This window comes from Ornithodoros turicata, chromosome 1 (genome assembly GCF_037126465.1).
Source record: "Ornithodoros turicata isolate Travis chromosome 1, ASM3712646v1, whole genome shotgun sequence".
Classification (NCBI taxonomy): Eukaryota; Metazoa; Arthropoda; class Arachnida; order Ixodida; family Argasidae; genus Ornithodoros; species Ornithodoros turicata.
In genome coordinates, this window is record NC_088201.1 from 202,840,227 (window position 1) to 202,861,191 (window position 20,965).

A 20,965-nucleotide genomic window follows, 5' to 3' on the forward strand; every position below is an offset into this window, starting at 1 on the left:
TAATTCCATTCCTTTCAATTCCTCGGAATGAAAAAGTGTGGTCAGTTCCAACTCCTGGAATGACTTGGAAACCCTTCCGTTAATTCCCTCAATAAAAGATAACGACCAGCAACCATACTGGCAAGTCCAGCAGTGCTAGAGGAGATTGGCATTACCAACCACGGAAAAAGCACAAAGACAAGGTTATTGCACTCTTGATCGTGTGCAGGTGCGATGCAAAGGGTGCGAGGGAGATACCAGCACGTTGAGACCAAGATGACAAGGATGCAACCCGAGGCAGGGAATTAAACAACAGACAACAATTTCCTCAGACACAGCAACAAAATTTAATAGCGAAACCGCCACTTATATACACAACAGCCTCCGGAGAGGGGGTATGGGCACAAGGGAGGGCTTGCTGACGCAATGTCAAGATTTCCTGAGTAAAATTCCGCCACAAATTGCCACAAAAAGCCACAAAAAGCCCTTCGTATGTTGTTTCAGCGGAGTGGTTTACTGTATTCCTTTTAGTTGTGGTCTATGCTATGTGGGGCAACCAAAGAGGTGCTTGAATCATAGGCTGCTAGAGCATAACCTAAATACGGGGAAGAATCATATTTCCAGTGAACTCGTAGCCCACGTGCGTGAATGCAACAATTGCCAACCGATTTTCTCTGAAACCGAATTTTTGTGTAAAGAAAGTAATTTGTGGCGGAGTTTACTCAGGGAATCTTTTGAGATAGCCGCACGTGGGCATTGCGTCAGCAAGCCCTCCCTTGTGCCCATACCCCCTCTCCGGAAGTTGTTGTGTATATAAGTGACGGTTTCGCTACTTAATTTTGTTGCTGTGTCTGAAGAAATTGTTGTCTGTTGTTTAATTCTCTGCCTCGGGTTGCATCCTTGTCATCATGAACCAGCTTGTCTGCGCCCTCTCTCTGTTGTTGAAACCAAAACTGCCACCGGGGCACCCAGACCATTCCATTCCCATTCCTAGGACACTTTCCGCCATTTCATTCCAATTCCATTTCGGGCTCTGCTAAATCTGGAATCATTCCGGATTCATTCCGGAATCATTCCATCTCCGGAGTGGCAACTCCGTAACCATGGTTGATACATGTCAGCAATATTGTCCGTTACTCTGCGCTGGCACTTGATCCGCAGTCGAGAGGTGTGACTACGGCTCGGGTCATCGTTAGTGTCTAGATGTTGTTGTTGTTCTCTCTGCTGTCTGGCTTTTTTCTGGCTGGCAGTATTTTCCTCGTGGGTGTTTCCTGGCTGGGTCCAGCCTCATAATCAGTACTTTCCGTCACGGTTTGAATGTTGGCGCATTGCGATGTGACCGGTATTAGTTACTTGCAGTTACGCTGCGAATGAATCAGCAAAACATGGCCACTAGCCACAAGGAAAGGTCCTGTACTTCGGCCCCTGTTTTGACGTCTTTGTCCGGTACAGCACCCAGAGAAGGTGTTCTCATTCCTTGTGGAACAACAACAACAACAACTTTATTTCGAGGTGAGGACCGGGGAGTTTCATCGCCAGGGGCTATGCTCTACCCCGTTGTTGGTGGTGATGCGGGGAATGAAGCAATGAGCCCCTTCACAATATGGATCGAAGTCCTATGGTGTTCAGAAAGATGAGAGCTTTGAGGGCAAAGGGTGGTGGGCTGGATGTGGCCAGGGACCAAGCAATTTTGGGAGAGAGGGAGGGCCAGAGCCTAGCTCGTTAAGAGCTCGTTTCATGTGCAGACACATAATGTACGAGGCTAACATCTGTTACTTTTGCTGCTTTTTGCCTAAATCTGCGCGAAATTTTGCTACATTCTGACTGATGCGGCACATAAATTTAGGGCGTTGTACGCTTCACTATTTTGTTGCTACTTTGCGTGTTCTTCTTGGCGCTACGTTTGGCGACTCAGTGTATACCTAGAAAGTAGCAAGAGCACAACATACACTCTTAAACCCGTACCTTTTATTGTAACTTTTAGAAACATGTAACTTCTATATAGACGTAGATTTCGAGATTTCTTATAGGTTACACCACTGTAACGTATATTAAGAGGTTAAAAGCGACCAAAGTCATGTCTTTACAACACGAATAGAAGTTACATCTCGCAAAAAACAAACACAGCTTGTTGTAACTTATAAATGTACCCTCTACTCCGGCACTGTAACTTCTAAGCGAAATCTCCAACGATAATTTCTTTGTTAGATTCTTATCGTTTGTTTTCCTTCTGTTTTTCAGCATAATGCCGCGTTTCAGCCTCCCATTCGAGACGACAGTTGCGAATCTACGCTGTTATTTTTTATCTGTTTCAGCGTCATCTATACGTCGACTACATGTTATCAATGCTGTATGAACACAGATTATAAGTTCGCAGTCTGAAATACTGATAGTATGTTTCTTTCTAAAGGGTGGAAAACCATTGTCAATGCCGCAACCACCAAGATTTCCGATTTCGCTGCGTAGCCGAGCCTGGTCTAGGTCTATCCACACTGACAGCGGTTTCCTTGAAACGCTTAACGCTCGTCGTCCGTCCGTTAACAAATGTAATCTGTTTTAAGCAGTGGTTTTCCTCGTGTTTATCATAGTATCGTCAGGAACAACGGAAAAGCTAGATGTCGCTAGCAAACAAGGATACTTTCGGTGTTCTCAGGGGAAAGTGTAGTCAGTGCGAAGATTGCAAAGAATATATAACCGAAAACGAACGTCGCCACCGCAGCCCTAATTCACACACTTCATACACTGGGTAAGTGTACATTTTGTGCTAGGTACGTGCGTTATTTTGATAGCAAGAGCTCTTAGCGCATGTTTGTTGTGATTATGGCAAGCGTTTTGCGGTCCTGCATATGAACGCGACTTACGCTTGCTACTTTTCTGCTCTTACTTGGTCGCCAAGTCAATACACCGGCGTGCATTTTGCGAGCTGCGGATATATGCATCGAGATATATAATTCGCAGCTTCCTACTTGTTGTAGTCTTACGATATTCTAAGACTCAATCGCGGAGTGAACGCCTTCCCGCATTTGTGCTGCAATGTACCTTGTGCTTTGTACGGATTTGAATGGTTCCGTAAATGTTACTCTCATTGCCCAAACTTTTGTTCCCAGGATCCCACATGCAGGTTCACATACCGTCACCAGCGCAATGCAGTACCTCACAAACTCGTCCCAGAGCGCCTCCAACGCTGATAACGCAGTAATGTATGTGTCTCCTGCGTTACTGTACACTCATATTCCTCATGGTTGTGTGCGTTTTATGTAATACTGTATTGCCATTTGTGCTCGCCTCTGCAACACGAATGTGGAATAAATTTTTTTCTGCTGCAATTCTCCATTTCGTTGGGTCTGTTCAGCTTAGCAAACATAGGTCAGTTTTTTTACTCGCTGGCTTCCTCGCACTTTTATGCATTGCTTCTCACTTAGAAGATAGTCCTTTTTTCCACATACATGGTAAAGCGACCATGGTTTCTCCTCACATCAGAATCGCACTTGTGCACAATGTGTCACCTCTCGACAGACTTCTGTTTTTGTAATATACATATGTTCAAGATATCCTTTTCTGCTGGTTCATTTTGGTACCTTGGTGTGTTCTGTAAATGTCTGTCCATATCCCACGCACAGGGTGTTTGTCTTTATTCGCATCACACCAGCGCTCATTTGACAGGTGGGTTATGTTAATTTTCGCAAATTAACCCATCCGTAGTTACAAACATTTCCGACATTTCCTGACGCATGTGTTTGTAACTACGGATCGATTAACTAGCAAAAATTCACATAACCCACCTGCCAAATGAGCGCTATCTGTTGCGAATAAAAATGAACATCCTGTATAAAAAGCCGCACGTTGGCGTAACCTTTACGGGCAGGTGCTGGATTGAAGGCCGTAACCTCTAATTAGTGGGTTTCCTTGTAACTTTTATAAAAGGTACTGCTCAGAGGGTACCTGGTAGCTTCTGAAATAGAGGGTGAAATATTGCGCTTTTTTACCCTTTACTAGAGGGTACCGAGTTAAGAGTGTAAAGGGGGCTGCGATGTAGGAGTGACCGGGGGACGACCGAAGGCTTGAGGGTAGATACTCTTTGCCTTCCAGAATTTTTTTTTTTTTGAATGCGTTCCAGAATGCACTTTTCGATGCTTACTCGACTGTAATCGCTCGCACCAACCAGCGCTGCAGGGTGGCTCACGATGTCCGGCGACGTAAATAAGCGGCTTATCATTTTGCGAATGATCATGCAAATATCTCTTGGGATAGGCTACGGCCACTGGGAGTTCAATTCGCGGCCTTGTTCAACGTGCAACTGAAACCAGGTCATTGTGCATCGCATGTCTTCTAGTACAACCTGCAGTTCACTGTGCGGGGTTGCGCTGATCTTACAGGGGCTCAGCTCGTTCCATGTCAAATTGTGACAACATAAAACGGCGTAGATACGGGCGGGCACGTGGACAAACTCCATAATGAAGGTGCCTGAGCAACGGGCAGAACTGCTTCATGATGTGTTTTTTCTTTTTTTTCTATCTTCTGCCCATTGCTCAGGCACCTTAAATGGGCACTAAAATGCAAAAACAGGTTGACCTCAAATTACGTTACACGCTATGTTAATTTCGTACTTTTTATCATAATTCGAAACTTAGATTCCGTTACGACGCTACAATCAAAATTATACCGTACTCTTTCAAGCAATGGTTGTTGGAGTTGGACGGACTAAAAATAATACGGGGAGGTAGAGCCCTGGACCGGTAAGCAATGGTTGTTGTTACCGCAACGAAAACATTTCTACTGTCGTTGATTCTCGCCATGCCGTACTTTGCAGACATGCGCAGAAGTTGCCGGGGGCAAGACATTGCGATCGAGTTGACGAGACTCTTGTTCTGCCCTCAGAAAACTTTCGGTGATGCGCAAGGCACTGTTAAAGTCCAGGTCGACTTTTTGAACTAATTGAGCGCGGATACGTTGGTCACGTGGTCCGAAAATGAGGGCTGCCAATATTCAGGTGCGCTTGCTGAGCCACTGCTGATTCCGTTGCAAGTGCGACCTTGAAAGCCCGATCGAACGTTACATCCGTCTCGCCCGCCGTCGGGCGAAACCGGTGTTCCGTTGATGATGTGGGTTAGGACTTCATCCTAATCTCCAAAGGCGTGTGATTATCTTCACACGTCAGCGACCCTGGGACGAACGAGAAGACTGTGGCTTCTTCCTGGTATACTTACGTTCGATGTGTCCCAGTTCGTTGCATGCTCCACAGCGCTCCTTCGCGAGGCGTCAAGTGGACTCCGCATATTGGACGGTCTCCCCGAGCTCAAACAAAAAGCGAACGTCGTCAAGAGCGCGCACCTACGTCGTCGTCGGCGGTGGTTCGTGGATAACTCTGAAACGACGTGCACAACAGAAATTTAATAATTACAGTTGTCCAACTACACAACAACCTACAACTCCTTGAAAGCTGGTCTGGCGATTTTGTAAATTACAGCAACTTCTCAGTAGGCACCATGAGATATCAGTACGACTATGTTCGTAGTCTAGGAATGTACTTCATCAGTGAGCTGCAGTTGATGCTGAGCAGGGTTGCGGAGTTGCCACTCCGGAGCTGGAATGATTCCGGAATCCTTCCAGATTTAGCAGAGCCCAGAATGGATTTAGAATGGAATGGCGGAAGCTGTCCTAGGAATGGGAATGGAATGGAATGGTCTGGGTGCCCCGGTGGCAGTTTTGGCCTCAACGTGGTCTCAGTTTGGTCTCCCCCGCACCCTTTGCACCGCATCTGCACGCGGTCAAGAGTGAAATAACCTTATCTTTGTGCTTTTTCCGTGCTTGGTAATGCCAATCTCCTCGAGCACTGCTGGACTTGCCAGTATGGTTACCGGTCTTTTTCTTTTATTGAGGGAATTAACGGAACGGAATTGGGTTTGCCAAGCCATTCCAGGAGTTTGAATTGACCATACCTTTTCATTCCGAGGAATTGAAAGGAATGGAATTATCGCAAATCTCCATTCCTCGGAATGGAATTGGAACGGAATGGGAGACCCCATTCCGCAACTCTTTACAATAACGATCGAAGTTCGATGGTGTTCAGAAATGTCAAAAGAGCTTTACGCGCAGATCGTTGCTGGGCTCTATTGGGCCAGGGACAAAGCAATTTCGATAGGGAGAAGGGGCGAGAGTCGAGCTGACTAAGGGACTCGGAGAGTGCGGTTCGGGAAGGTTGGCAGTGGGGGCAATGAAGAAGAATATGCTCCAGATCCTCAAGAGCACCACAGTGGCAGCAGGTGGGAGAGTCAACTTGTCTCAAGCGGTAACGCCACTGAGCGGTAAAAGCCACATCGAGTCGCATTCGGTGGATTAATGCAGTATCTTGACGAGAGGTGCTTCGTGAAATGCAGAAAGCGAGCGTTGGATCAGCTCTGCTCAACATAGATAGGGGGAGAATGTCGGTTGTCCATTGGCGGGAAGCCAGGGGTGTCACCAGGCGTCGCAAAATGGAACGGCGGTCTCCTATCAGCAGAACAATACTGGTCCGTTTCCGATACGAGAGTGCTGCTTCTGCGGCGCTGTCGGCCTGCTCATTCCCCACGACACCACAATGGGCTGGAGCCCAATGGAGAACTAGCCTGTGGCCTGTTGCGTAGACAGTGTGGTAAGCCATTAACACATCTGTGACGAGGGATGCGGATGGGCCTCGTATGCTGGAATTTTCAATAGCTTGAAGTGCAGATTTGGAGTCTGTGAAGACTGCCCATTCCCGCGGGGTAAAATCAGCGATGTGTTGTAGAAAGAAAAGGATGACATAGAGTTCCGCACCTGTTGAGGAGGTTGGATGTGAAAGGCGTCGTCCTTGCACTACGCCTTCGGATGGTATGACACATGCTGAGGCGGACTTGTTGTTTCGGGATGCGCCCTCTGTATATGCTGCCGTAAACGTAGAAAACTTCTCGTCTACCAGAGCATGAAAATGGGCTCGGAGGACTTGAGGGGCGACCTGATCTCGTCTTTCGAGAAGGTTCGGAAGACTTACGAAAGTCGGCGGTACCGGCAGAGACCAGAGGGCTTCCGGCGGTATAATGTCCTTAGCTATGAAGCCAGTGAGAATCTGGCGTGTCGTCTGCGCTACTCGATAGAAGTCGCTTTCAGGGCGGTATCGAATTTTCCTGAGGAGCGGGTGACGGGGAATGTGAGCACGCAAACGTAGGAAGCGCCGAGCCGTTTCACGTTCACGTAGAACCTCAACCGAGAGTTCACCAGCTTCAGGTAGGGCTTGCCGTGTTTCAATCATTCTTGGAACTCCGAGGCAACGACGAAGGCTTCGAGCAAACAGGGACCGAAGGGTATTTAATGATGTTGTTGATATCCTGTGCAGAATAGGAAGGCTGTAAAGGACAGTCGCCCTCACCAACGCCGCGTGAACTGCGGGCAGGGAGCTCTTATCACAGCCCCATCCTGAGCCAGAAAGATGTTGAAATGCGGGGAGCCGTCGCTGCACTTTAGTTTCAAGGTGTTTAATGTGGCGAGCCCAGCGCAAGTCCGGGTCGATGACCACGCCAAGGAAGCGGTGGAAGCTTACCGGCTCGCAAGCTTCTTGGCACAAACCCAAAGAGGGAAATTGGTCATAGCTTTGCGCGTGAAAGGGAGCTCGACGCACGTTTCGGGTGAAAGGTCCATCCCAAGGTGCGTGAGGTACGTATGTACATTATTTAAAGCGAGCTGTAGGCGGCGCTGTATGGCTGATTTTTCTACTGTGCAAAGGGCGACGTCATCTGCATACACGGAAAACGACACTTGGCGAGGAATTACTGATTGTAGGCCGGCCATCACCACATTAAAGAGTGTCGGACTGAGAATACTTCCTTGGGGGACACCTTGATAAACAGGATGTTGAGGGCTTCGGCCTTGGGACGTACGGAAAGCGACAGTTCGGTCCGTAAGGAAGTCTTGGAGCCAGATGAAGAGCCGACCGGATACCCCAAACGAGCGCAAGGCATGCAGCACACAAATGTGCGAGACGGTATCATATGCGCGCTTGATGTCGAGGAAAACCGATAGGACGATCTGCCAATGGGCACGAGCATGTTGGACTGTAGAGACTAGGTCGAGAACTGGATCCATGGAGCATCGGTGGCGACGAAATCCAGCCATTTCTTGAGAGAACACACGTTGTCTTTCGAGCCACCAGTCAAGGCGATGCAAAACCATTCTCTCCATCAGTTTTCCCATACAGCTTGTCAGGCTCACAGGGCGAAAGGTGAAGAGGGCATTTGGGGGCTTGCCTGGTTTCAAGATGGGAACAACCAATGCCTCCTTCCAGGTAGGTGGTAAAGATCCTTGTTGCCAAGACGTATTATACACATGAAGGAGAGCTTGGAGTGACCGCCCGTCAAGGTTTCGCAGTGCGGCAGAGGTGATTTTATCGGGTCCCAGGGACGAGCCGGCGTTCACAAGCTTCAACGCTGCCTTTAGCTCGATTAGTGTGAAGTCTGGGTCCATAACTTCCGGTGGACGGGGCCAGTCTTGGTGAAGATCAGCCGTCAAACCGTGGACAAAACTGTGGTGTAGTGGTGTCGTCGAGGCAGCCGCCGGTGTCGTTAGTACCACACAGAACTCCGTCGCTAGCGTGTTTTCGTCTACACCCTGAACGATAGCCAAGGCCGCGAGAGGATTCTTTTGAGGGGGCGCCTCCTTCAGAGATCGGATTGTCCGCCAGATCTGCGTGGCCGGGTCAGACGGTGAAAGATGGTGACAAAACTTACGCCAGCGCTTCCTGTCCTCTTTCTTAAGTTCTCGTGTTACTTTAGCTTACATCCGGCGGTATTCCACAATGTCCGTAAGTTGCCCTGTCCGACGAGCCGTTCTTTCTGCTTTGCGACGTAATGCCCTAAGGTGGTTAATTGCTGGAGAATGACCGACATGTCCTGTTACCGTTTTAGACAGACCACCGCGTCCTGAATACCGCGGCTAATTGCTTGCGAGATAGCCACTGAGGACATACCGGTGTACACAGATGCTCACCGACTCACAAAGGACTCACAAAAGCTTAGTTAGCAGCAAGCCTTATCTGCTCCGCCGTGCTTCGTGGAGCTTTATAGAAGCGCTCGGCCTCACTGACTACTGTCGTGAAAGAGTGCAGAGGCCTTCTTCTGAATTTTCTCATTGGTGGATGTTTAGAGTACCGTGTCATCATATTTGTATATCGCATTTGGAAGCACTTGTCCTGCAGCATCTCCCTACGGCTGTGTACTATGACCGGTGCGGGAAAAGGATTTGGGAGAAACTAGGAAAAGTTGTCATGGTTTATTGTGAACATGTCAACAGGCATATTAAACTAAAGCTGGGTTCCAAGAACAGTTTATAAAAGAGATTTGCGTGGAGGTCGTCAAGTGTAACAATACGCCCCAGTAGCGGGGCATGTTGTCACACGGGCTGGGAGGAGGAGGGGGGGAGGAGGAGTGTCGTTGGGAGGAACCCGAGAGGTCTGCCTGCCTGAATAGGCGGCATGTTTCTCGGGAAGGGAAATGTGGTGGAGAGGAGGAGAGAATAATAAACATTTTGACAAATAAATAAATCAAGTAAATAAATGACATTTCTGAATGATTTATTCGCGTCGAATGTGGACAAACTTTTAACAATGTATTATTAATGTTTGTAGTTAGCTGACATTTTATAGGAGAAAGACGCCTATGTGCAAGTGAATCTAAATTTGGTTCTTGCAACATACATGGAACCGAAGAAGTCCTTCGAAACCCAGACAATATAAGCCGGGGAGCTGATCTTTGTACTTTATCTACCTTTTATATATATATATATATAGCGTGCATGTGTAGGGATCCCAGACTGCAGATGCATACTCTAACCAAGGTTGAACTAAGGTTTTATATGGCTGCTAATTTAATATCATTATTTTCTACCATGGCCAAATTTCCTTCTTAGCATCCACAGACTTCGAGTGGCTTTCGCGCACAAATGGCAATCCGATTTCAGATCGTTCCCTTTAAATTTGTCGCCAGCAATGAAAAGGGTGCCCAGAAGAAGCACAGATTATCGGCTGCTCCCTACCTGAGGCCATTTTCTTCAATATGTGTCCTACAGGTTCGCCAGATTCTTCCGCATTGTTCTATTCAGCTGTGCTGTTCGTGAATGACAAAGGTCTGCAAATAACCAGTGGTCTCCCTTCTTCAGCTTAAAAAAAACGAAAAAAAAAAGAAGAAGAAGCAGAGGACACTGATTGCCTGCTTCCGTATGCTCGAGTCAAAAGTTACAGAAAAAGAGGTGCTGAGGACACGCTGCGAGCTTTAAACTCCCTTCGAACAAACGGCGTCGACCAACCGGCTTTCGATCAAACGGCTTCGATCAAACGGCTTTCGAACAAATGGGCGGACACCCCGATGAGCCATTGTCCGCACCAGTAGTATATTATCAGCTCAAGAAGCCGGCAAGTCACGCAGTCATCTGGACGCCATTAATTACCAATTAGAGCTAATTGGGACCCCCCACAGTAATCAGAACCCTCCAGGGAGTCATTACACTAATTGGGGAGCATCTAAGACGTGTCCAGACCACTGTGTGAGTTGCCGGCTACTTGAGCTGATAAAAAATAAAAAAATAGGTAGAAAATAAAATAAAAAGATAGAAATAGAGTGGAGAGAAACAATTTATTCGAAAATCAACGATGCTGTGACGAAGAAACGGCTCCGGGGTGACCAGCGCTTGTTGACGTCGGGTAGTTGAAGAGATCGACGACAGGTGGCCACTTAGTTGCAAGGCATCACACCAGATGGCGCCACCATCATAGCTCTACGTGAGAAAGACAGAACAAGATGCAGGCGGCGGGTAAAAAATGGCAACACTGCTGAACAAGTCTAGGCATGCGAGAGAAAAGGTCTAACCGCTACTGCTAAAACAGCACGGAAAAAACAGTACACATCGGGGAAAAAGGCTTACGGGGGCGATCGCTTAGGCCTAACCACAGCGTCACAACACTATGCAGCTAACACGAGGCGGGAACCACTGGGCACACATCGCTAAACATGCGAGAAAAGGAGCGCATCAAATAACTCGTTGGTCACCGCTAAACACGGCAAACATGCGAGAAAAGGAGTGCGTCAAATCACTCACCTTTTCCCCCACGGCGACTGTCAGGCAGAAACTGAGCGACCGCGGACCACCCGAGCATACGTCTGCTCTCCGCGACAGCCAGCCAGAAACTGAGCAAGCGCGGGGAGCGCACGTCTGCTTTCTGCGACAGCCAAAAAGAAACTGACTGAGGTGACGCGCCGCGACAGCTATGGATGCGCGCGCGCTTCTAGCGCCCTCTGCTCCACACGTCCGCGCATGCGCGCGCGCGCGTGCTTCTAGCGCCCTCTGCGCTGCCCGCCCACCCGCGGGTGTTTTCGGTTTTGGTTCTCCGCTGCGCGCGCGCTCCTAGCGGCGACGGGTGGCTTCTGAGTTTCGGTTTCAGTCTTCTTTCTTTGCGCGCGCGTTTATCTGTATAAAGGCAGCGCGCACCGCGCTCGCTTCATCACTACGTGAAGATGTTCAGCTACCACTCGTTACAAAATTGTTGCCGCACCCACGCTTCTTGGGAAGAAGTGGAGAAGGAATGTTTCAACAGCGAAAGTCCCTGCAACGAGCTCGTCATCACCGCTTTTCGCTACGTGATATACATGGTAGGCTTTGGCAATATAGGAGAGATCTCGCCGGGGCCGCTGCAGGTGATGGTGCGTCGGATCTAGGCCCGTTGCAGGAACGTCTGCATAACGGTTCCAGACGGACCCCTGGGACTGATGAGTGAATTTGTGGGTCTGGCCAACGCAGAATTCAACTACATCGCTGCAGACATCGTGGACCTTCTCGCTCGTGCCATCGCTCATATTAAGCACGCCCTGCGGAAGCAGCGACATTTGCAAGCAGTCTACATCGCGAACTTTATCATTGATTTATTGAAATACCGCTGAGTTATTGACATGCAACACATTAAACAGTCCGAATAACGTTGACGAGACTCTGTGTTTGCTTTCACTGAAACATGTTTATTGAATACAAACAAAGGAGTTGGACGGTAGATGCCTACACCCTCCATAACTTGTCTGATCTAACGAACATTACGAGATGATCAAACGTGCCAGAAAAGGGGAATCTTCATCGCAGCGTCGTCATTACGCGGGTCACGGTACCAGCACTATGACGGAATGGTCATTCTTTTCATACACCCATTCCGCTACCACACTGCCACGATGACCCGTGCTTCTCCTGTCTGAGGGAGAGAGAGAGAAGCATGTCTCGACTAGAACTTGTTCTCGATTACATGTGCGTGCAGCTCTTTGTTCCACGGTTACTCGATGCCTGACGACGACGCTCTCGGGCTCTCTTCCGGGTTTTCCGTTGCTGCACAAAGAGAGAGTGCTATGGTAATCCTATACGCGTCAACTCACCATCATAGCCTACCGTATTCGCAGCTTCCGTAAGGGAAGGAGTGTACGGCATCCACGAGATAGCGCTTGTCGTCGTAGGGGACCAAGCTCTTCTTGAGTCTCGAAATGGTGTACATCGTTTGCTTTATACTCTGGATGGTACACTGCTTCTGAGAGACCATCTTTTCATTGAACAGAGAATCTCGGTACACTTCGTGCAATAAGTGTTTCCTCACCACGTCTTTCTTAACTCCTTTCGCTCTCGCGATCTGTTTGTATGTCCCAGCCAAGAGAATGCTGTACATTTTCACTCGGATGTCTACGACTTCTTGAATAACACCACCTCCCGTCTCGTCTTTGAAGTACCCCATCTGATTCGCGTGCTCGTCGTTGAAAAGCAGGTGGTCCGGTGGATAGGAAGACAGATCTAACTCACTCTCAATCTTCATCAGCTGCTCTTCCAGGCTTTCACACGTGAGAGAAAAAATTATGCTGTCCGTGTCGCTATAGATCAATTGCACCGGACACGTCAAGCGAGAAAAGAGCTACTCGTAGATGAAGCTGTACATATTCGGACTTTGGATATTTCAAGAATGGCAAAGCCCACGTAAAGGAGGTGCGTGCATTTGATGCGACGCTGTTTATTTATTTATTTATTTATACTTCTAGCGTCTTAGACGCCAAAGAAGGAGTGGGATTACATACACACGGAGAAACATCTTGCTCCGTAGCAGCCGCGGATATACAGAAAATTTAGATGAACCTCGAACACATGTATATACCATATATCACCTTGTCATCTCACCTTGTTTCATCTCATATAAGATGCACTTGAAGATGTCACTCAGAATGAGAAAATGCTGGCAGTCGACAGAGCTAGCTTTTCAGAGCGCGGTTTCTTCGTCATAGGCTAGGGCATACTTTTTCATGCGTCTCACATTTTGTATCGTCTTACCGAACGTACTGTTCGACATGGTCTTGTACAGAAGTCGCTCGAATTTCGTGGACGCGGCATTCCTCAACGTGACTTCCTCTGCACGAAGGTTCGCAAAAAGTTGTCTTGCCGGAACGAGATGATGCTGTGAACACGTTTTATTTTCATGCCCAACCTCACGTACAGTGCGAGCAATGCATAATGAACGATGTAGCGTTCTTTGTCGTAACAAGTGTACAAGAGTTTTTTTGTGGGAGGGGTGTTCAGTGCCAACGCATCTTTCAAGTGCTGCTGGTAGGGGGACAATTCGTTCTCGTCTACGCACCTGTGTTCGGGTGCCAGGGGAAAATCCCTGGTGAGCGCACGCAGTTCTTTGGGATACGACAAGTCTGCTATGTAGACGTAACCCACTTCCGAATCGTGAGGAATGTTGAGAAAATCGATCTCACTCCACCTCGAAGGATCGACCGTGAGCGTCCAAGCTCCCGGCAGTCAAGCTCCGCACCTTGGTTTCCAATCCGCGTAACACGTAGATGGCCGGCGTAGTCTGAAGCCGCCGCTCGTATTCCAAAAACAGGGAAGGTGCCAGCGTCACCTTTTTCAAGTGTAACGTGATTTCTTTAATGTCCACCTCGTAATTGTACGTTTTCTTGTCGTTGGGGACCGATATGAGTTTAAATTCGTCGTTGTTTAACAGGAAAACGACGCGAATTTCGACGGCAGGTACCATCAGGCGCGGCTGTTGAAACAGGTCGGTATTGATCTGGCCGACCAGGTTAAAGTATTTTCCACCCTTCGTCGCATCGTAACGTTGTTTCGGACCGCGAGACGAGACGTCGTAATCGTTCTTTAAATGTTCGTCGTCCTCGACATAGAGTCCAGCCACGTGCACTGTTTCTTGAGCCATGGGCGTGGAATGAAGCACGACGTCCAAAATACTCCTGTAGGCGTATAACTCGTTGGAACTGACGAGCTTGTTGTTCACATAAACGGTGACCATCTTAAGCATGCCGCTCAACAGATGGTTTATTGCGAAAACGACACCTTTCTCGTCCATTTCTTCCCCGTCGTTGCGAACAATGCGCGTGGTCAAGGACACGAAACTACCGTAGAGATCCAAGTGTGCCCTTTGTAAATTTTGAATAGAAAATTCGGTCACGGAATTATTTACCCCGTTGACCGGATAAAAAAGTTGGTACGAAGTATCTTCCACGCCGTATTGAATGGAAGGGGGTTCGAATATCATCACATCACTCGTTAGACAGATCGGCGTCTGTATTTTTCCTTTCGTTGACGTCATGACGGAGCGCGCACAGAGGATGTGTGACCTTCACGGCGTACCAAAGATATCTGCATGTGCGTCGTGTGTCGGCGCCTTTTGTTGTCTTTTGCGGCGTTTCTTCCCATTGTTGTTTCCAGAGCCCTCCATGGAATCCAGCATGTCTCTCCCCATTGCTATGGCCGTCTTTTTTACTGCGCGCGATATTCCTTCGCCATCGGCCAAATTCCGCGCCAAGCGCTTCAACGTTCTCTTGGCGATCGGTTTTATTTGCTGCCAGATGGGAACGATAAACTTGGATATGTTGCTCAACACACCGCCCCCTCGTTGGAAAAGGGGTCCCGTGTACACGGGAATTATTTTGGGGGAATTATGGTACATATTTGAAATGCAATGTTAAATTGGTTCTGCCTTTGGACCGCAACGGCAAACGTCTTCCCGTTTCGTCCGAGAGAACGATCGTCACTGAGGGAATTTCGAATTGAGACAGGTTAAAATACTGGATGTTATCTAATGTGTAGGTGACGACGTGCTTGTCTTTCTCGTAATAAAAGGGTAGTATTTTTAATATCGTTTTTTTCCCGCTCCCCACGTACGTGGGTTCCACGATATCCCTGTACACGATTATGTTGTGAAACGGGGGTTCCTGGAGTACCTCGACGGAGCTCGTGGCATCCTCCCCCGTGAACACGGTACGCGATTCGAAGCCCAAAAGCACGGCCAGGTACTCGGAAAGTCTTAGGGTGGAGGTGCCCTCGGAAAGCCGAATTTTACATTTCTGTTCGGTTCCGTCGAAGGTGAAGCGCGCGCGTTCGCCTACGCGCTGGTTAATCGCATCCAGAAGTGCTTGCGGCATCGCATAATAGCCGGGAGGCAGATGTACTTGCAAAGATCGAGGAATTTTCGTCTTGATCGTGAAAGAAAATTGGCGCGCTACGGGGAGAGAGACGCGTAGCGTTTCTCCGTCTTCCTCGACGGGTGTGAGATGTAGCAGCTTGACAAAGGGTTCCGGTACGTGCAACCCTTTCGGCGTTTTCAGAGAGTAGATGTTATCCGTGAATTCTAGCGAGGCGTCCAGCTTGTGCGTCTGGAAATACTTGTTGAGTGTGTTCCGTAGGGATGCGGTTTCCGAATTCAAAGTGACGTCGCGTAAACGGAGGAGTGTCTGATGGGCTTACCCGACACGGAGACACAACCCTCGCGATCCCAGGAAAGAACCTTCTTTAATTCCGAGACGACCCTTTCCGCATCCTCTTCGTCCACCTCTGGAGAGAGGAGCGAATAGTCAAAGTCATTTGTAGCGTCGGACGCCTTCGTTTTTATTGTCGTAGGGGTCAAATCCGTACTGCTTGAGTATGCGATACAGTGCTTGCAGTATGAGTTTCACTTTGACGTCGTCACTCTCCTTCGAGGAAAGAATGTTTCCGGTGGAGGAGGAGGTGGTCACTTCAATTCTCTTGGCCATTGGCGAAAAGGTTCAACACGGCGGAAAGCAGGAGAGGAACCACCGACGAAAGAACGCCCTGTCCTCGCTGCTGAGACAGATAGCGCTTCAAACGTTGCGGATTCTTGTGAATCTTTTTGTAGGCGAGCCGTCGTAAAAAGCGTTTGTGCTTCTTCAAATGCGCGAAGGTATCTGGAGCTTGAGCCACCTTTCCGTTCAATACATTGAGGCAAATTTCGGAGAGGTGTTTCATGTCGGACGAGGACGAACGTCTCAAGACGTCGCGACGGCGCGGAGGGGGTAGAGTGGAGAGTACTTTGAGTAAAGTGAGGTGAGGGCGGAGATTCATTTCAGAGCGTAGATATATTGACGTTCGCCCGGAAAGATATTGCTACGCAACCTGTGATCCTCGTGCGTATAGTTGTGAAGATCCACGAGTAAATATGCGTGGGGCGACGACATCGCTTGTTTATATGCGTTCACAAAATACTCCAATCTTTTTCTGCCAAATAGCTGTTGGCCGAAATGTTCCATCTGGTGCACGTTGTGCACGGCGCGCCACAGGACGACGTAACTGGCATTGTAGGATATTGTTCTAAAATGGCTACTGTCGAAAAAGATGTTTTGAACGAGTAAGAAGATCGACGCGTTGGCGTGGTGAGAACCCCGAATGAAAAGATCGGTCACCTCCTTTAAGGAACCAGCGTCGGTCATGTGATCGTCGACGACGATCAGCGTAGCGCGCGACGTGTCACACTCTCGCGGTAGCTCCTTGGTAAATTTTACGGAGTCTCCGAATTCGTCCTGCATGCTCGGCGAAGCATATTTCTGCACGTAGAATATTTGTGACGGAGGCTTGTCCACCACGTCGTTCAGGTTCCTCAGCACGTTAGCAACGAAAGTAGATTTGCCGCACATGGAGGGGCCTCTTAAGATACAGCGAAAAGGATGACGGAAACGAAAAGGTTCGGGGGAAGACATGTTGCGTGCGTACACGTTGCACGAAGAGAAAGAAGAGACTGAGACTCGAAGAGAAATGCATTGCTTTTATTTACACGTTGCCGTCGTCGTCCTCTACATCGGAACTGCGTTCCCAATACAGATTATCCAGGCTAAAGTTGGACTTCTTTTTCGCCAGTCTGCCCGCCGCTAAGATGCGGTCGAGCGTCTTCATCTTGTCCTGACACATTTCTTGACGCGCTTATGACCATTCCAGGCGGTGGACTTGAAAGGCTTCCTCCACGATGCCGCGAATAAATTCGTGAAGTTCTTCGTTTTTTGTCTTTTCCTTGCGAAGACGAGAAACGCAGGAGAATAAACCACACATGGCGTTTTCCACGTATCGGTCAGAATGATGACGCGAGCGCGGTGCGCGCTGCCTTTATACAGATAAGCGCGCGCGCACAAAGAAAGGAGAGTGAAACCGAAACTCAGAAGCCACCCGTCGCCGCTAGGAGCGCGCGCGCAGCGGAGAGCCGAAACCGAAAACACCCGCGGGCGGCGCAGAGGGCGTTAGGAGCACGCGCGCATGCGCGGACGGGTGGAGCAGAGGGCGCTAGGAGCGCGCGCGCATCCATAGCTGCCGCGGCGCGTCACCTCAGTCAGTTTCTTTCTGGCTGTCGCGGAAAGCAGACGTGCGCTCCCCGCGCTCGCTCAGTTTCTGGCTGGCTGTCGCGGAGAGCAGACGTATGCTCGGGTGGTCCGCGCTCGCTCAGTTTCTGCCTGGCAGTCGCCGCGGGGGAAAAGGTGAGTGATTTGACGCGCTCCTTTTCGCGCATGTTGAGCGATGTGTGCCCAGTGGTTCCCGCCTTGTGTTAGCTGCATAGTGTTGTGACGCTGTGGTTAGGCCTAAGCGATCGCCCCCGTAAGCCTTTTTACCCGATGTGTACTGTTTTCTCCGTGCTGTTTTAGCAGCAGCGGTTAGACCTTTTCTCTCGTATGCCTAGACTTGTTCAGCAGTGTTGCCATTTTTTACCCGTCGCTTGTATCTTGTTCTGTCTTTCTCACGTAGAGCTATGATGGTGGCGCCATCTGGTGTGATGCCTTGCAACTAAGTGGCCACCTGTCGTCGATCTCTTCAACTACCCGACGTTAACAAGCGCTGGTCACCCTGGAGCCGTTTCTTCGTCACGGCATCGTTGATTTTCGAATAAATTGTTTCTCTCCAGTCTATTTCTATCTTTTTATTTTATTTTCTACCTATTTTTTTATTTTTTATCAGCTCAAGTAGCCGGCAACTCACACAGTGGTCTGGACACGTCTTAGATGCCCCCCAATTAGTGTAATGACTCCCTGGAGGGTTCTGATTACTGTGGGGGGTCCCAATTAGCTCTAATTGCTAATTATTGGCGTCCAGATAACTGCGTGACTTGCCGGCTTCTTGAGCTGATAATATACTACTCGCACCCTGGTGAACTTCATTGTGATAAAAATTAATTCGCAGGGGCACTAATGGAATTGAATCGGGTTTTAGCGAAACCGTCAGATGCCACGATTGAAAATAGGTCAGTGGTTTGACATATCTCCTTCGTTCTGGAGATGAGTGAACATTGATAAACGGACATATAAAAGAAACGATAAATTGTTTTATGACTCACGCGTCGAGCATCAAACGGTCACCACAATAGTTCAATAACATTTTTTTCTTGGCCATTTTCTCCAATACCCTTACACATGGCATCCACCATATGTGAAATAATTATTCGGCATGAAACGGACGTAATCTTTAAATTTCCTTATCAACTTATCTTGCTACAATTTACCTAGACGTTCCGTGTCGTCCGTCGCTTTCCATGCTGAAGGTCGTCATTCTCCTCAATGTACAGCACTGGGGGGGATATATTTATTAGACGCGAAAAAAAAACGGGGGAAAGGTCAGCCAAACGAGTCGTCAGCTTGTTATTCCAGAAATAATTAAATAAATAAATAAATAAAATTAAGAAATAAGAAATAAATAAAAAGGAAAGAAAAGAATTAAAGAAAGCACTAGGGTGTAGGATAAAATGGTTCGGGAACTCATGAAGGAGTGATGATAATGTGTGCTGTCATATTAGACCCCCATAGATAGAGGGTCTAATATGATTGGTGACAATGACTTTATATTCTTCGTTCAATGGCATGCAGCTTTTACTGTTCATTAACATCAGTGTTAATTAGAAAAATGTCTCTCAATTTCAACAAATAATAAGGGCGAATGATAGGCATAACCGGCTATGATCCGTTTCTTCAGCTGTTCACAACGGCGCTTCTGTATTTTTCGGTGCACGGAACCCCGCGGGACCGTTATTTCCGCCCACGCAACCAGGGACAACTTTTTCCGGAACCCTTTTCCGAAATGGAGGAGAACTTTTTCCAAAAACCTTTTTCCGAAATGGAGGAGAGGTCTCAATAACGGATCCAGAACATTTGCTCACCGCCCGGAAGCTCAAGGGGGACAAATGCTCACCAAGTTTTTTACGTGCCTATTGTTTTCGCAAGTTATGTGTCGTTTTGGTGGCACAGTATAAAATGTTTGTTACAGGAGAACATGCTCTTGTGGCTCTTGTGGCTAGGGGGATGACTGGCTGTGATAATGCTAGATTAAAATAATTAGCCCTGTGGTCGTTTCCTGAAAACTTTATGCCCCGAGCTTCGTTCTTTTTCTTTTCCTTTACTTGTCTTCCCCCTTTCTCCTTTTTTTTTTTTGAACAGCAAGTGGGCCTCCGTCTGGTTGACCTTTCCTTTCTTTTTCGTAATAACCGTACCCCCCCCCCCTCACAAAGGGAAGACTGAGGCTGGCTTTTTAGCAGCTGTTGGACGACGCATTCGCTTCTCAAAAGTTCAAAAATTAAAAAATATTTAAAACGGTTTAGTATTAACTGCTTCACACAGTGGACAAGATGAAAATAAATTATGAAACTGTCAGGGTGGGCTCATGGTAAAATTGAGCAGGGTGAGCAAATGTCCGGTGAGCAATTGTCCGCTCCCCTCAATAACATAACCCAGAGGTGGCGAGAGTGATAGATGATAATTAATTCTGACCAAACTATCTATCGACAACCATGGGTGATAAATGGATAGAGAGCCTTCACTTGAAGAGATTAAGCCATTAATTTTTATTAGCTTCTCAGTTATGAGCTTTACGCAACTGACTCACCGGTAGCTTTTCGCTGCCTTATTTGCCGAAACCCAGCTGTCCGACTTTTTTTCGTCGCTCTGTCTACTCTTTTCACTATAACATATGAAGCTGATCTATCACACCCCCAGTGATAGCATTGAAAGTGGTATTTGCTTTATAAATACCTGGAGAACTTTCACCTGCATATTAATAGCATGCTGAGTCATTACATGCCAACTTGTGCCCGCTTCTCAAAGGCTGGCGCGGTAAGCCACACAGCAGGAAAAAGAATAGCCCCGCTGTAGTGGAGCTTAGCGCCCTCCCCCTTTTGTTCCTGGGAAAGAGAAACTCGGATAGTATGCTGAAATAAGGGTCACACTTGGCGGATAAATACCTTCTGGACGTAAAGCCCGCGTCGTGGCAGCACCGGGCGGCAGAAAAAGTTGTCCCGAGGAAGCGCTGTACATACCCTCAGGTATTTTCATTTATCTCTTGAACGGCTGACTTTACACGCGAGGTAGTGGTACCAAAACGTTCAGGACACAGGTTTTAGAAGAAAATTGATTGAGCAAATGTCGCCTAGGATGATTTCTTTTTCTGCTATTCGCTTCAGAAGTCCAAGGTCAATTTTTGGCTATTTTCCACACGTTCTACAACGTCTCAACGAAAAATCCAAGCGAAAATTGAAAATTTGAAAAATTCATTATCTCATAATTGTTATAAGCTATCAAATGAGACCGATATTATGAAGATCGGACGAGTATTTATCGAGAAAAATGGAAAAGTTTGTCCCATAGAAAATACATGGGACTGCGACGGGTGATATCCCCTCTTAAGA

At 48.0% G+C, this 20,965-nt stretch overlaps 1 long non-coding RNA gene across 1 annotated transcript in view; it reads left to right on the forward strand.

The window, feature by feature from the left end:
• LOC135375520 (uncharacterized) overlaps positions 1 to 20,965 on the forward strand; it is a 39,863-nt gene that overhangs the window by 5,459 nt on the left and 13,439 nt on the right. The window lies entirely within an intron of this gene.